Raw genomic sequence first — 15,288 nt, 5'->3', positions numbered from 1 at the left:
TTATGTTATCAAGTTTTTTTCTTTGCTTGAGACGTTAGACTCTCTGATATCAACATGAAGTCTTGTAGTGACTGACACTCTCACAGACACAAGTCAGTTTGATTCTAATAGAAGCCTTGTGTAGGTGAGGTGGCTCAGGGCTGGATTCCTACCTGGGTCCCATGGCATATCCTTACCATTGGTCAGTGCGAAGACCAAATCGGAACCCAGGCTTCCTAGCGATTCTGGGTGCGCAGTGATCGGAAAAAGACTATGAGGTCTAAAATTTTGAGCTATGCTCCCCCAAACCCCTCCCTGGAATGAGTTAAGAACTCTCCAGCGACACCTGCCCAGAGAAATGTCTGACTTTCCCAAGAAGCATAAATCTACACCAGAACAGTTTAATAAGATTTCCTTCAGATCATTTCTTGCTCTCCGTGGATGACATGCCAACCTTTGCCTTGGCATTTTAAACTCCCCATAAAAAGTCACCTGTGACAGGTCTTCTTGACTCAGTGAACTTAAATACCAACGCTCGGCTGCACGGCTGACACCACTGAGCTTGGGGAATGTTTTCTCCCTGTGCCAGTCAGGTTGCCTTAGCATCAAAAATAGGCTTGGCCAATGGGATGTCAGGGCAAATTTGTCATTCATTTTCAGTTATATTGAGACCCTCAAATAGTGTCAGAAAATCAAGAAAAGAGCACGCAGCCTCCCGCAAGGTAATGAAAACAGTAGTTCCCCTGTTCTGATCGCCAAGGGTGTTTTCTTTATTGAAGGACCTGTTTGCATATTTCAGGGGCCGCCCTCTCGGTAGTGGGAGGCGCACCATCTACGCGAGTCAAGGACGAGAAGATTCTTGCATGAACCTGGTCCCTCACTCACGTGGAGCCAGAGGCTGGATTTCGCTGCGGGGCTGTTGTCTCAGAAACCTAGAAAGTAATCCTTCCCACACACCAGGGCCCCGATGAAATGAATGGGCAGTTGTTGAGGACCCCAGGGAATGTCAGCCTTCACAGAAAAAATTTACAGGAGCAACAGCAGTATATATTGAGAACAACTTTCATTAGATATATGAGTCTGCTTGAGAAAACTTATAAAAGTTTCGAAAGCTTTTCTAACAACAAATCAGCATCCGAAGCCAATTTACTGTATCTAGAGAAAAGCTTGACATGTCTGCTAAGGGAGAACATGGCTCTATGCTGTCTTTTTACATTTTAGTGTTTTGAATATTTTTTAGGACTCCCAATTAAATCATTCAACTTAAAATCACCAGTAAAGGCGCATTTAATTAACGTCTCATCTGCATGGCTCTGAGCCACACAATCTGCTAGGAGGAGGTTGTAGGAAAGAATACAGTTTCTGTTCTCAATAATCTTGGGGTCTAGGTGGGTGGCAGGTGGGGCTGCTGCGCGATGCTCCGGAGGGCTCAGCCAGGTAAAGTGGGGCGTGAGGGCCAAAGGGCCGCCGCACAGAAAGACTCTGACCACGCACCTGCAGGGCAAGCAGCAAGAAGGTGAGGGCGTTTGCATGTGTGCGCATCAGTGTGTCTGCATCTGCATGAGTGCGCGCATCCATGTGTGTCCGTGTGCGTGTGGTGCACCAGTGGGTAGCAGTGTACCTGAGTGTGATGGTGTTTGTGAGGAGGAGTGTGCGTGTTAGTGTAGGGGTATTTGTGAGTGTGTGTGGAATCAGGCAGGGCCGGGGAAGCGGGGCGAGGACGCAGCTGGGAAGGCCTGTCCGGGACAGTAAGACGGGCCTCCCGCGAAGAGCTGTGGATGGTGCCACGTTCGGTACCGAAGCCTGAGACGCAGGCAGCAGTCTGTCCTTCTCAGCAGGATCTGTCATGTTTTGTTCAATTAGATCATCCCGAAACCTTCATCTCAAAACTATTAACCTTCATAATCTGCAGACTGGATCTAACAGTGTTGCTGCAGAAGACTTGAATTTGTTTGAGTGTTATAGAAGATTTTGGTTTTTAATCTGTTTCTGATTCATCCTTCAAATCATTATCATTATGCCTTTGATTTGTTCTCTCACAGGCAAACTCTAAGTATTAAAGTCCTTTAATTTTTTGTCTGTTAATTTATTTCATCCCGTCATTATTTAACTAGTGATTTCCTCTGAATTATCTTCTATCTTTCACTTTTCCATGTTTTTTTTCTTACAAGAATGAGATTCAATACAAATGCAATAAGCTGAACCCATTGCATTTTAACTATTTTCCCAAAACTATGTGCCTTTTGTTTTTTGCTTTATCTTTCAAACTTCTATCTTAGTGTAAACATAGTGTATGAATAATTAAACATCTTCATGGAGAAATAAAGGTATAAAATGTGCAACAATATTTGCTATGTTTTTCTCTTCGTGATAGAAGTGCTTTTTTCATTAAGATTTTTTTTTCTAAATAGCTTGCCTCTATGACCAAATTCTTAATTTAGGTAAATGACTTTTTCTCTAGGACAGAAACCCAAATAATGCTTTCATTGGGTGTAGAATTGGTTAAGTGAAGAAATTCACTAACTTCCAAAAGAAAAATGAAGAGAAACCTGGAAGGAACAAGGCAAGTGCAGGAGAGAGAGTAAACTAAATGAGTGAATTATGGAACAAATGGCTTTAGTGATTGTAGGGAAAAGGATGATCAGAAGAAGTAGAGCAAAACAGAAACAGACTCAAGAGCGAATAGCTCCATCCCTCCGTCACCACATTCTGGGGAGAGCGTGGCTACATCCCCTTGAGTCCGAAGGGGCCATTATAGAGAGGACCCTTAATAAATGCCCACTGGATAAATGGTTACATTCAAGTTCTGTGTCCATCACTAAATGTAGACCTTAGGATAATAAGATGAAAGTTAAATGACCCCAAATAGGCCATATTAAGAACAGTGAACAATTTTTCATCACATATAAGAGAAAACAAGCTATCAGTCAGAATCATACAGCAGAGTTAAAAACAGCACGGGACCAGTTCTGTGTTAATTTATTGTAAGAGGCAGACAAGACTAGTTTTGTGCACAGACGATAAATTCTTATATTTAGTCCTCACTGGATTTAGCTTTTGTTAATAATCTGGGAAAAATGTAGATAAAATCATCTTGTTTCATCTTCAGCAAACACAGCAATTCTTAAGTATACCAAATTCATCTGTGTAGATTTGTTATTATTCGGTGATAAATGGTGTTTTTATATTTATTAAAATCTTCTTAAATGCATGCTTTGCTGGAAAGTGAAGAAAATATCTCCTCATGAGCACTATTCCTTAAAGAATGCAGAGATGTCTCTTATTTTTATTTGAAACTGATAGAGTTATGAAAATATACACCATTTTGATGATTTTTTCACCCTTGAAGGTTGGCACCTTCTGGTTGCTTCACTGGCCTTTGCTGATATTTTACGACTTTTCTTTTTTTTTTCTCACTTTCTTTGTAGGGGGACAAGGAACCAATTACAACCTAAACGCTTGCTTCAGCAAAGATGGGGAACCGTGTCTCCGTTTAGCAGGAAACAGAGAACTTTTCCCGATGAAGTCAAACTGGTAAGAGTGGTCAGTTTTGAGATGGGGGAGCTTTTAGGTTTTTTGTCTAGGCAGAAAATACGTGTATTCCCTCTCCCCACAGGGCCTGCTTTGGCTCCCTTCCACTTTCTCTCACACTGAATAACCCTTCAAAACTGGTTTCAAACGGGACCTCCTCAGTGTAACCCCCTCAGACCCCTGCTTAGGGTTGACGTCCCTCCTCCGCTTTCCCACAGTTCTCTGTAAATCATGTTATCATAGACCCCGCGTGCCACTGAGTTACTTGTCTGCTCTTCCCAACCAATTATATTTAAGATATTTGAGTGCTGGAGACCTACCCCATTTAGTCACTCTAGACCTCCTCACAGCCCCTGGATATGGAAACTAATTTGTGGAATGAGTAAATGATTACAAAATTCAAGACAAATCCTAGGACCAAGTATAGATAATTTGGGGAGCGGTCACAGGCTGGGTGGTTTGGAGTCTCTATTCCTCCCCATTTAAGTGGAGGTGGTAACTCTGCTGCTCACAGCGGGCGTCTGTGGCTAAAAGAGGGCTGCCTGGTGGGTGAGGGCTGGAGAGGAGGCCCCAGCTGTAGAAAGTTCTGGATACAGGAACAGAATCATGGATACGGAGATCATATGGAGGGTTATCAGTTGCGGGGGGAGGGGAGAATGGGGGAAGAGGTGCAGGAATTAAGAAGTACAAATTGCTAGGTACAGAATAGACAGGGGGATGTTAAGAACAGTATAGGAAATGGAGAAGCCAAAGAACTTATATCCATGACCCATGCACATGAACTAAGGTGTGGGAATTGCTGGAGGGAGTAGGAGGTACTGGGTAGAGGGGGGCAGAGGAGGAAAAACTGGGACAATTGTAATAGCATAATAAATAAAATGTATTTTTAAAAAGAAAGTTCTGGATAGACTATGGTGCTGAATGTTGGCAGGGTCAGCAGAGAAGAGCAGGAGGCCAGCGGCTGGAGCCCACCTGACCCACACCAGGGCCTGGGGGTGGGGGTGGGGCCCCTTCAGGACCTCTTAAAGAGGGACCCTCTTCCGCTCCACACTCCTTCATCCCCTTCTGATCAAAAGTGAAATATTCTTGTGTTAAAAAATGTCCTTAACACATAGCATATACATATGATACAATTTTTTTTTTTTTTGAAATTACTAAGGGGACCCTGGCTGGTGTGGCTCAGTCGGTTGGAGCATTGTCTTGTAACGAAGGTTGCAGGTTTGATTCCTGGTCAGGGCATGTACCTAGGTTGCAGGTTCAGTCCCTGGTCTGGGCGACTATGGGGGGCGACAAATCGATGTTTCTCTCTGACATCGATGTTGCTTTTCCTCCCTTCCTCCCTCTTTAAAAGCAATGACAATATGTCCTTGGGTGAGGATAAAAAAATTTTAAAAACTACTAACAGGCTTCAAGAGATTATATATAAGAATACAGGGAAGTTACGAGACAAAACTTGAGTGAATTATTGTCCAATAGTAAGGTATGTTTTGCAGTTGGTGTAAAACATATTACTGTTTCTTGGAATAAAAAAGGTAGCAGAATTCCCCAGGTCTTCTTAGAACTATACATCTGCAGAATTTCTTAGATTTTTTTCCCAATTGGCATGTTGCACCGTGTGTGTGCACTATCATAATCAACCTGAAGATCACACATGGACCCATGACTACTGTCTCTCATAGGACTGGTTTTCATATTCCAGATGGATTTTCAGTCAAAGGGACTTCCTGTGCTTAAATGACTTGTGATTCTAATTTCTCTTGGAGAATCTTAAAATAAAACTCGCAGGATGAGGTGAATGCAAAATTGTCTCAGAATACATTACGGTCTAGGGACTTCCCTGGAACCAAGAATTTGGCTGGTTCCATTCCAGTTGTTAATTATGTCCCTATGGGTGACACATTGTTTAGCAAAATCTGCAGGTAGAAGTTGTCCTTCGTCTCCTCGTTTTTATTAATAACTGGACTATTTTTTAAGACACTTGAGAACGAAAACACTGTTCCAAGGAGACAGCATGAAATCATTTCTGAATGGCTTGGGAATGGCTCCAAAAGGCTCCCTTTGGTTTTCTTCGTAGGCTTTGGAACTAAGATGAAAAATGTCACCTTGAAAACTGGATCCATCCTATTGCTTAAATTCATTTGTCCCTGAGAAGTAAATGTTTCTATGAAAGTGACTATTTTAACTTGGCCCGAAGATCAGTTCTGCAGCAATAAATTCAGCGGGGCTGTTGGATCGTCATAGAGTTGGCTGTGGGGTAGTGTTGCATTGGCGTGGCACAAGAGATTAATCTTCACATCATTACTCTGTTGCTTATTTATAGGTCACAGCTGATTTTCTTCCTAAAATACAGACTTCCAAACTGACTAGGAAAAGTCCCAATGGCAATCATGCAAGATTTGATTTGGTTAAAATGGGTCAATATGAAACAGTGTTCAAAAATTTTCTATTTGTTCAAAGATGATACCCATCTCACAACAAAGGCGTTAAGATAAAATACCCGAATAAACAAAAGAGAAAGAATCTATAATTTAGAGAACATAGTTAGAGTAGGAGAACAACATTTTCAAGGAAAGAGCCCTCTTTTTAAGAAATGAAGTAAAGAAAGCAGTACACTATATTAGGAGCAAGAGTTCTAGATGGGTCTGAGAGAAATGTATATCCTGATTAAAATGTTAGAGTCTTAAGACAGAACTATGGGAGAAACAGAAACGATAGAAGAAAATAAAGATTAGCTCCTGAAGCAAAATACTTATGGGTTTTGACCACTGTTTGTTTCTGTGCTAAGCCCTGAAGCATAGCTTTTTAGAGTGGGCACTGTGTGGGTGCAATTCAGCTTTCTGATTCAGACAGACAAGGAAGAATACATTTGTAATGAGTATTTACCATTAGGGGTGACAGTCCACACCTCACATTTTATTTAAGCTTTTTGTGTTTGTATTCAGTTTTCAAAATCATTTCAGTAAATTAAAGTTTTGATATACAATTGTTTTAGGTAGGACAACCCAATTGATGCTTTAGGCAGGATGACCCGAATTGACCAGGTGATCATTAATCATGTTACATTTTGATATTCTCTGACAAGAGTGAGCTGAATTTTAGAGCAATTATTCTGATAACTACACATAAAGGAACCTTGAACTCTTACTGCAGACTGTCGTGGGAAGGACCTGAACCATGGTCCACAGGTGCTGCTGAGCAAGGTACCTGTGTCTGTCAAACCTCAATGTCGTATTCGGGACATGCCGACCATTGCTTCCTGTTTTTTGTTTTTTGGGTTTTTTTTTTTTGCTCCTTAATTAAGTACTTATAAACATAATTGAATAAAGTTCAAAGTGCTATTCCACCTCTTAAAACTTTCTGTATCTGTTCTCTTCTCAGCTGAATTTGCAACCGATACCAAGTGTAGGTTAGTAAGAATGTCTCCATAAGAAAAAGGAAGAAGAAGGTCTTGCTTCTCAGGAAAGTATGAACACTCCAAAGTGTGTCCAATGTAGGTGGTGGAGGAACCGTTCAGAAAATTTTAGTCCTGATGATTGTATCATTGGGGAGAGAAACATAAAATGATTTTAGTGATGGCGTTAAGACCGATACGGGAACATAGTCAGCACTCTGCCTTAGCACACTGTAATGAAACAGTGAGAGAAGTGGCCAGCCTCCAGAGGTTTGTATCTTAGACTCAAAACTTACAGGGAGTGGGAATTTCACAGCCATTAACTTTTATTTGAATAAACCTACAGAGACATTCGCATTCCACTCCTCTCAGTATAAAAAGGAACATACACATTTGGGCACCGACTGAAGTCTGTGTCCCCAAATATGAAAACCTTGTGCCTCTTCCTGGCCACCAGGCACGGTGTCTGTTTCAGGAGCTCATAAACCATGTGGAAAGAGTGACAAGTGGCCTTTGGGAAGGAAGTTGGGGCCCTGGCGGCCAGCGACATGTTTGCTTCTGACTTCAGAACCGCTGCTGCGCGTAAGTGAAACGTGGCGGAGAACAGGCCTCGTCCCCTTGCAGAGCTGCGACGCCCCCATCACGTGCCTCAGGAGAGGCAGTGGTTCTCTAGTTGACTGCTTGCACCGAAACACCAGGATTTTGGATTGCTTGTCTACCAGTATTGAAAATCCAGCATTTATTCAGTGTTCAGAGACATAACATCTTAGCAAACAATGACAGGTCCATTAAGATTAAGGTCCTCTTTAGCCATTTTTTTCAGACACTCCAAAAGGCATTATGGTTTTAAGACACCTGCCCAACACGTTCTTGCTCTCCTGATTTTATCACCTTCATTGTGCCCTTGACTCCATCGCAGGTTGCTTGATGGGTGAAATTCCACCAGTCCCTGTGAGTAATGTCCAGTTTCTCAGGGAATTAATTCCTCAGTAAACACACAGAGAAATACAGTGTGCAGAAACACACAATACATTACTAGGTCAGTATCTTCTTGCGTGAAACGAAGCACGCAGCGTCCTTTTCCTGCCTTCCTGCTCAATTCATCTCTTTCTTAAAGACACTGGATACTTTTTTCCAATGGTTTGTGCGCCCATTAGAGGACAGCACTTGGATGTTGCTGATCACCCTTTAATGTCACCTGTATAGCAGGAAAGGCTAGAGTGCTACCAGCTGGTTCTGAGCAGAGCAGAGAGAAAAGCAAGTGCACGTGGACCCCGGAGGTGAGCAGATGGAGCAGCAGGTGTTCGGGCTGCTGGGAGCCCCTGTCTCCCTGGGCTTTAGCAGCAACCCCATAGAGCCAGGGGTTAAGTACTCACATTTTCTACCCCACTGCTTGGATTGGGTTTAATGTGTTTTCAAATGTGCAGAGTAGAAAAATCATCCCCCTGAAGACAAAACCATGTCAACCTCCTCAGCGCCAGCCTGTGCCATCCCGGTCTGTTAACGGCTAGTGCTTAATTATGAGACGCAGGCTATCTTTCTAGCTGCCTTAAGTGTCCACCAGGAACGCCAAGACCCTTGAACTATGAGAAACCCAGTTGACAATTACCTTTTTTCCCTATTGGAGAAGGAAAGTTAAATGTGCGAAAATTAAGCTTTTTGAGCTTCGCTCTATATATTTACTTGTGCAGTATTCAGGAATATTGGGAAAAAGACACAAGTTAAAAAAAAAAAAAGATCTGTTTCCATTTATAAGACATATGGGAGAATACAGAGAGCTTCCCCTGGAGATCTTGGGCGCTAAGCGGAGGAAACTGTGTGACCCGTCTGTTCTGATCAGGAAGACAGATAGATAGAGGAAACTTCTGACCGCAGTGTCTTTTCTGTCTGGTTCTGACATGGCTATAGGTGTTCTGTCATAATGACAGCAATGGTAACTGTAGTCGTCGTTCTTATCCTTGTTCCAAACATTAAAACGATAGTATTTGTAAAATATTTACCGTGGCAGACATTGTCCTCGGGGTTTCACGTTGCCTGCGTTAACGCGTGCTCACCTCCCACCGACACGGTGAGCTCGTCTCTGTCTGTTTCCTAACTGTATGGACGGCGGAGCTGAGGCCCGAGTCCCACAGACAGCCCGTGAAGGCCGGCCGTCACCCGCGAAGGCCAGCCGTCACCCGCAGCCAAGGGCCGCTGCTCGCTCCCAGAGGAAGACGCGGGTTGATTCTGACCTCGGGGCTCCAGGGCTGCCTGCAGAGTTCTAAGAGGTGCAGGTCAACATCTCCCCTCTGTTGGCAGACTTGTTACTTCTCCCAGATATCGATGTGGCCAAATTCCCCCTTACACTGTTATCCACCCATGGCTTCTGTTTTGAAACTATTTATTAGGTGTGGAAGGGATGAGGACTGTTAGACTATTTCTAATAAATGTTTTAGCCTCAAAAATCTTACTACATCGTACCAACCAACTTTGGCTTAGACTGTGCTGTGGTGAGGAGCAGCCCCGCAACCTCAGAGGATTGCTATACACAAGTATGTGTTTCTTGCTCTCGACCTTGCTGGGTGCAGGTCAGCTCCAGCTCTGCCCCGGGGTTCCTCCAGGTGGGACGGGGATGAAAGGCAAGCTCTCAGAGGAGAAGGTCCAATACTCTAACAGAGCGCAGTGGGCGTAGTTGGAAACAGGCACCACCACCTCAGCGACTTTGAACCCTTCTCATCTCGTGGCACACATAAACTAATCGCTAAGATTCCGTGGCACACCAGAAAATGAATTTTTTGCAGATCTGACAGAACATATTGGTGGACTTTTGCTGTATTCACACCAGACGACTATTGTGTTGGCTGTCGTCATTTTTCATTTCCAGTCGAAGGGAAAAGAGGTCAGTGCCCCTGAGTAATGGTCAGGTACTACATGTTTTAGGAATTCCTGTGGTGCTCTGGTTGAAATCGCGGGTCTACCACACGGGGTTCATCCTTTCCCCTCCCTTTACTCTCTGTCACTCTGGGTCCTTACTGCTGTGTGCACACATCTTGTAAGAAGTATGGACCTAGATTATTTTTAGTCCAATGTAAGATCTCTTTAAAAAAATGTAGGTATTTATATTTATTTGGATTTTTATTGACCAGTTTGTGTTTTCTGCTTGCTGTGACTTACTTTTCTCACATCTTTCTTTGCTCTCTTCTCCAGCAGAAGGGCTCCGGCTTTCCTGGGCCTTACAATCACCCGGAGAGCTTGTTCAAGCTCACACGTGGAGCCCTGTCTTCAGCGTCTCACTCAGCAGGTCTGAGGCGGGGCCTGAGGACTTGCATTTCTTACAAGTTCCCAGTTATGCTCCTACCGCTGAGCTGGAGGCCGCACTGGTCTATGGCGGGGACCGCGCCGTGTTTGTTTCCCCCTTCTCCATGCGTCAGCAAACAATAGGATGACCTTAAACTACTTGAGCAATGTCCTCTCACCTTTATACAATGTTATTTTCCAATGTTTTATTTGCACCTTCTTTTAAGTCTATTATTCTTAAAAATCTTAAATAATTATTCTTCTTAGCATTTTATATCAATATTACCTCAAATTTAACAACCTATTTACCTGTATTTTAGTCACTATCCCTTGTACTTACGTATCAGCGCTTTGCAAGTATTGACTTGTTTGCTGTCCATGAGGATGTTACGTGCTATTAGCACTTTTATTTTCATTTGACGGGGGGACACCGAGGCGCGGGCAGGGAGAGCACTTCCCCCTGCGTTGCACAGCGTGCTCACCATGCACCACGTCCGAGAGCACCTCATCACTGGCACCCGCTCCCTTCTGGTTTCAGTGTCCTTCTTCCTAGAGAATGTATTTTTAGCACTTTGTTCTGTGATGGCTTAGGTTAATACACTTCCTTATTTTTGTATTTCTGAAACTGTCTTTCTACTTCTGCCCTTGAATGACAATTTATTTTGAATGCTATTTTTCTCCAGGATTTTGAAAATATTTTTCTAATGTCTTCTACTTACTGTTGCCAATATTGAGTCATCTGTTCATCTGTCATTTCTTTCTGAAAGTAGTCGGTTTTCTCTGGGGCTGTTTTATATGTAATTTTGCACATTCACATATGTGTCTACATGTTGGCTTGATGTAACCCTAAAAGAAAATGTCTTTTCTTCACTTTTAGGATATTTTTAACATATTATTTTTATTTCTTCATATTTTGTGCTGTATTCTTGATATTGTCAGATTCATCTTCTAATTAACTAGTAATATTCTCAAATAGTTTAATTTTATGAATCCTTTCCATTTCAAAGGCTTTAACAATATTTAGAAGTTCTAGTGGTATATTTTGCATATAATTTGTTAATATAAAATGTCTATTTCTTTCTTATATTTATTTCAAGTATAGTTACAGTCATACCTCAGTACTTGTTGGCTTCAGAACTCATCAAACCCAGTACTCGTAGCCTTTTGATAAGAAAACAATGTTTCAGTGCCCAGCGCTTGCTCAGGATTCGTGGTGCTTGCTAGACCTTATATGAGTCACAACGTGGCCCCACAAGAGAAAATGCTTCTCTTTGGTTTTGGCATTCATCACGAGTTTCGGAGTGAGTTAACCGTGAGCACTGTTCCTTTATTCTTTTAAAACTTTTACTATTTTTGCCACTCTGGGGTGCCAATTTGCCCTTTTAAAAACCAGATGACTTTATCTCATTGTGATGTATTCACGTGGTTTGTACTGTTTTATTGTAACTTCATCTTTGGAAAGATTTTCTCTCCTCTGGAAATCTCGCAAGTCTGGGACTCCTGAAGCCGCTTAAGGAAACAATTTCCAGCTTGCCACCTTCAAAGCCCTACAGCAGTGAGCGATTCTGGAGGAATTTTGAGTTCACTAGCACCCTGGATTCTTTCCTTATGCAAAGAGTTTCTTGTTTGTACGTTGCATTCACGTGTGTGGCGAGCCTTCGCTTGGATGATTGTTCTCCGCAACCTCTGTGACCTGCTCCTTGTTCCTCAGGACATCAAGTCAAGTTGTGTTCTTCCTTTCCCCAGGAAGGAGAGAACACTTGTGGAGCCAGATTTTATGCAAAGAATTCAAGTCCACAGCCCCTACTTCATGTTGACGCAGCATTGAAATCATGTTTCCTAACCTGGTGATGTTTACAACTGTGTGCGTGTATGTGAAATCTGGATATTTCTAGTGACTTATTTTTTAGTTTACTAATGTATTCCGTGGCTGTTTTTATTTTTAAAAAACATGCATTGTGTTTTTACTGACTACATTTATTAAATTCATTTAATTCTGATTTCATTTGTAATGTTTCCCAGAATTTCCATTTGATTCCTTTTTATAGGTTCCAATTCTCTGCTGAAGTTTTCCCCCTTGTCTTTCATATTTTAAGTCTCGAGTTGGTATGCTGCTTAACTCCGACATTGAATAAGTGATCGTCCTGTTTCTATTGACTATTTTTTCTCTTAGCTCCTTTTCTGGGTGTGATTCCTGACACTTGATTCGATGCTGGAAAGTATATATGAAACAGTATAGAGACAACTTGAGGATCTGAGTGACGTTAGCTTTGTCTAGAGAGGGTTCAGTTCAGCTTTTTGCTAGTAGCTAGAGACTTAATCCACATTATCCAGTCTGGGACTCAGATGATTCAAATCTGGGTTTCTGTTTTTGACAGTACTAGATTATATTCAATTTGTCCTTATTTCTGGGGTATAGCCCTTCAGGATCCCACCAGGAGCTCGGATATTTCCCGAGTCCCTTTTGCTTGGCACACGCTGAAATCCAAACTGGACTCCTAGTATCATGAAGCTCTTGGCCATAACTGTCAGTACGGCTTCTCAGCCCCTTAGTGGTTCCTGCTCAACAGTAAGTACCTTGTGAAGCAAAGCAGAATCAAATGCCAGGCTCAGTTCTCCATGCTTCCTTCTCTCCAGGGTCTTGGTTCCTCAAGTCCTGGATGTCTCGGCAGCTTTCTAAACTTGATTTTTTTCTTCCCAGTCCTACAAGACTGCTTGCAGCTCTTCTCAGTTTTCCCTTCAGGACCTCTTCTTTCTACCTGGGACTCAGCCTTTGGGACCCCTGCTACTTATAAACTGGCAACCTGATGCCCATGCTTCATGTAGGGGATTTTCCAAAGAAATGTCCCAGGAGAGATCTGTTAGAGAATTAGTGGCCAACTTCTATTTTTTAAAAAAGGTCTAATTATTGGAATTACATTCCATAAATAGACGAATATAGCAAGATCTGACATCTTTTGTATGCTGTAATGATTTATATATTTATGTGGGTCTTGCACATTTCTCAAATTGTTTACTCCTGGGAATTTTATGGGAATCTTTGTCACTGGAAATAAAGTCATTTGTTTCCATTACCTTATCTAGATATCTATCGCTTCCTTGTAAGTCATTAATTTCTGTATATTGATCTTTTATCAAACCACTTTACTGAACTCATTAATTCAAATCCATTTTCAATTGATTTTTTGCATTTTCTAATTATACAATCATAGAGTTTGTCATGACTCAACTATTTTGAAAAAGCAGTTACACAGAAAAATTTTCTCACAGCAACATAAATGAAACTCTGAGAATATCTATTGTGTCTGACAACTTCAATTTCTTCATCCTAAGAGAGGCTGGAAACCTCTGGCAGTGAAACTTCATGTCCCAAACCAACAGACCCCTTTTCTCATTATTACCATGGATCTGTACAAATTTGGTCCATACAATAAAAGGCATCAGTTTTCAGACCTCTGACAAGGAGCTTATTGTAGTCATGAATTATTTCTCTTGGAAAATTTTCATTGTAGAAAAAAGGCTTTGTGAAAAGTCTGTGTTGCGACTACTTCTTAAGTGAACATAAATTTACTATCTTTCTTTTCTCTAATTAGATGAGCCTTGCGTTTGCATGTGTCCTTCCTTTGAGAAGAACAGAGCCACAGACTCCTTAGAGGAGACATTGTATGGATCGTAAGAGGAGGCCAGGAGACTTTCTTTCCAAGAAATGACTGGGACTCAAGAACAAACCATCTGAATGTCATGCTCTAATAATATCATATCCAGTGGGGTTATGTGTTTGATAGTACATACCATGTCTCTCTCTCCTCCTCCTGGGTGTGATTCAGCTCACGTTCTTGCTCTTAATTTATAGATTTCTTTTTAAAAAACATCAGAACTTGGCCAGGGATTTGACTTTCTGCATAGGAATCGATCAATAACAAATACTTTACTACCGTTTCTAATTGCACAAAGAGTTATTTTACTGCAGATGGCAACAGGGGGCTGTTATGATTATGTTCTGTAAACTCGGGGCACAGGCAGGCCAGGTCCTGTTCTCAGCCAAAGGCAGTGCGAGGCTTCGGGGCCATTGAATCGCGGACACTGAAGTTCTGCCCACCAGCCAGCGGGGGCTCTTCCATGCACATGATTTCACACCTTCACATCTTCTAATTCTAGTCCTTACTCTACAGAGATTAGTAAGAATTTTATTATTTTATTAATAAAGAGATTTATTATGGTTTTTAACTTTCCTGGTAAAAGGCCACTTAGATAACTCTCAATCATGGATAGGGAATATACATCCTTTCCATCCTTCAATGGAAAAGAGAAAGAAAACAGACCCTTTTATTTCTTTGTTTTGTCAGAAACAAATACATTGTAGTCTTGGTTTGCACCTAACTTACAAATATTCTGAAATTGAGCACAATAACATTTGAATCCTTCTTTTTAATAGTCACCTTAACTATGACGGTAAATGATTGCAGGGAACTAAGATGTTAACGAAACGTGGACGTGACTGTAGTTGCCCTTCCTAGGTGTGTGCAATAAAGGTGAAGGGTAAATTTTGAAAGTACTTTTTAACAACAAAAGGGAGAAAAAAGAGATGCTGAGCTCCGCAATGACTCTAAACCTAGGCGAGTATTTGGTAGCCTCTGTTCCATGATGGGGAATCCTGGTCCTTTCACTGCTGTGGGGGGGTGGGGTCCCACTACAAGGGAGACTCAGGAACCAGAGTGTTGGGAACGTGAGGGGCAGAACCCTGTCTCTGGGGAATCAGAAGGGAAGGGCTTGAGCGGTTGTAGGACTGAGAGTCGAGTCTCTTGAGAACCTGTCCCCTGGGAGAGGGGAGTGGCTCGTCCAGGTTTGGGGGCACAGAAAAAGGAGTAAACAAGCAGCACAAAACGACGTCCCCGAAGAAGCACAGGGAGCTGACGTGAGCAGACACCCAGCCGTCCGCTTTCCTCCGGGGACCGCACAGCCAGGGAAGAGTTACAGTGAGCCAGCGGTCACCTTATCCCTGCTCTCCCCTGTGTGGCTTCCAAGAAATACGGAGCTACTGAGGGAAGGCATTCAAGAAAAGAGACCAATATCTCAGTGGGTAGGAATTATTTTCTTAGAAAATAACCAGA

The 15,288-nt window shown here is 42.2% G+C and overlaps 1 protein-coding gene across 1 annotated transcript in view; it reads right to left on the bottom strand.

The window, feature by feature from the left end:
* DOK6 (docking protein 6) overlaps nt 1-15,288 on the bottom strand; it is a 228,901-nt gene that overhangs the window by 93,943 nt on the left and 119,670 nt on the right. The window lies entirely within an intron of this gene.

Source organism: Pteronotus mesoamericanus, unplaced genomic scaffold (genome assembly GCF_021234165.1).
Source record: "Pteronotus mesoamericanus isolate MK-2021 breed Mesoamerican mustached bat unplaced genomic scaffold, CSHL_Meso_final contig_74, whole genome shotgun sequence".
NCBI classification, from domain to species: Eukaryota; Metazoa; Chordata; class Mammalia; order Chiroptera; family Mormoopidae; genus Pteronotus; species Pteronotus mesoamericanus.
This window is presented reverse-complemented; position numbering and strand designations above follow the sequence as displayed.